This window comes from Babylonia areolata, chromosome 26 (assembly GCF_041734735.1).
Source record: "Babylonia areolata isolate BAREFJ2019XMU chromosome 26, ASM4173473v1, whole genome shotgun sequence".
In the NCBI taxonomy this organism is placed as follows: domain Eukaryota; kingdom Metazoa; phylum Mollusca; class Gastropoda; order Neogastropoda; family Buccinidae; genus Babylonia; species Babylonia areolata.
In genome coordinates, this window is record NC_134901.1 from 3732501 (window position 1) to 3735000 (window position 2500).

The 2500-nt window shown below is 44.0% G+C and overlaps 1 protein-coding gene across 1 annotated transcript in view; it reads right to left on the minus strand.

Annotated features, from left to right (window-relative positions):
• Nucleotides 1-2500, minus strand: part of LOC143300803 (atrial natriuretic peptide receptor 1-like) — a 397103-nt gene that overhangs the window by 53826 nt on the left and 340777 nt on the right. The window lies entirely within an intron of this gene.

Sequence of the window (2500 nt, forward strand, 5' to 3'; positions counted from 1 at the left end):
TCTTCGATAAAGGACCAAATTGTCTAAGCGCTTTGAAAGCACACAGTCATTTGCAGACAGTCAGTCAGTCAGTCAGCCAGCCAATGAACTGATTAGTCAGTTACTCATTCAGTAGTGTTTTTGTCTTGACTGATGATTAATAACTCATTTGAGGAGCAAGATGGCAGGATGGTTAAGACGCTTATCTACGATTATAATGTCAGTTAGGGTCTGGGTTCGAATCTCGCTATCGACCTTTGTCCCAAACTGGACTGGAAAAGGAAAATCAAGCTGAGCAGCAAAAGACAGTCATTCGGATGAGGCGATAAACCAAGCCATTCGCGCACTGATAAAAGAACCCATGGCGACAAAAAGTGTTGTCACCGGGCAAAATTATGTAACAAACAACAACAAGAAAATCAACACATTCTGACAGGTACATAAATAATCATTATCTTTATGTGGATGCACTCAAGGTCTGACAAGCGCGTTGGGTTCTGCTGCTGTCATGCGTCTATCCACCTTTGCAGATATGACGTAAGGTATATGGATTTGCCCGAACGCAGTGACGCCTCCTGGGAGAAACTGAACCCTGAAACTGTAACCCTTCATCTCCACCAGCCATGCACAAACCATACTCTTCTTCAACCCAGCCCTGCTTGGGGGCACGTGCAGATGGCGGAGCTATATATATGATCACAACACGAATGGATGAAGTGACCAGCCCATATACAATCAATGAATCAATCAGTATGACAGAACGAATCAATATGCCCATATTCAATTAATCAATCAATCAATGAATCAGTCAGAAGATAGGACGAATCAATATGCCCATATTCAATCAATCAATCAATCAGTAAGACAGGGCGAATCAATATGCCCATATTCAATCAATCAATCAATCATTCAGTAAGACAGGACGAATCAATATGCCCATATTCAATCAATCAATCAGTCAGTAAGACAGGACGAATCAATATGCCCATATTCAATCAATCAATCAATCATTCAGTAAGACAGGACGAATCAATATGCCCATATTCAATCAATCAATGAATCATTCAATAAGACAGGACGAATCAATATGCCCATATTCAATCAATCAATCAGTCAGTAAGACAGGACGAATCAATATGCCCATATTCAATCAATCAATCAATCAATCAGTAAGACAGGACGAATCAATATGCCCATATTCAATCAATCAACCAATCAGTCAGTAAGACAGGACGAATCAATATGCCCATATTCAATCAATCGATCAATCAATCAGTAAGACAGAACGAATCAATATGCCCATATTCAATCAATCGATCAATTAATCAGTAAGACAGGACGAATCAATATGCCCATAACCAACCAACCAATCAACCAGTCAATAAGCCAGGACGAATTCATCCGCCCATAAATCAATCAATCAATCAATCACTAAATCAACCAGTCAGTAAGACGGTCAAACCATCAAACAATCAGTCATGAATCAGACTGGTGCTATAGGCACGTCGGGCTTTATCAGTTTGATACAGGTGAGGGTAAAGGGTGGAGATTTTTACCATCTCCCAGGTCAACATATGCGCAGACCTGCTAGTGCCTGAACCCCCTTCGTGTGTATATGCAAGCAGAAGATCAAATACGCACGTTAAAGATCCTGTAATCCATGTCAGCGTTCGGTGGGTTGTGGAAACAAGAACATACCCAGCATGCACACCCCCGAAAACGGAGTATGGCTGCCTACATGGCGGGGTAAAAACGGTCATACACGTAAAAGCCCACTCGTGTGCATACGAGTGAACGCAGAAGAAGAAGAAGAAGAAGAAGATACAGGTGAAACGTACAAATAATTACAGGACAGGTCTGCACACAGCGTCCACTCCGCATTGAAACTGGGACTGACACTACGATACGCACATCGACGAATTCGAAGGAAACGTGGCCAAGAAACCATTCCTCCTATCATCACCATCATCATGGTCATCACCATCATAATCATCGTCATCATCGCTCGAAACCAGTTTACCTCTTGTCGTTTCTTCATCGACACCACCGTCACCACCACCATCACCATCATCACAGTCATCATCATCATCATCGCCATGGTCGCTGGTCATCTCATCAGTATCCACACGAACTTTATCATGAGCATTTTCCCTCTCTTCCCCCCACACCCCTCCCACCCTCCCCATTCCAGTTCTTGGTTCTCACCCCCCCCCCCAACCACCCCGCAATCCCTTCCTTCAAAATCGTCGTCATCAGCAACGCACCACCACACAATCACCATCACCACCACTACCACAACCATCACCACCACCACCACAACCATCAACAATACCACCATCATCACCACCACAACTACCATCACGACCACCACCTCAACCATCATCACCACCACACAATCACCATCACGACCGCCACCACAACCATCACCACCACCACCACCACTACCACTACCACCATCACCACAACTATCAACAATACCACCATCAGCATCACCGCCACCAACACCATCATCAAACTTAAC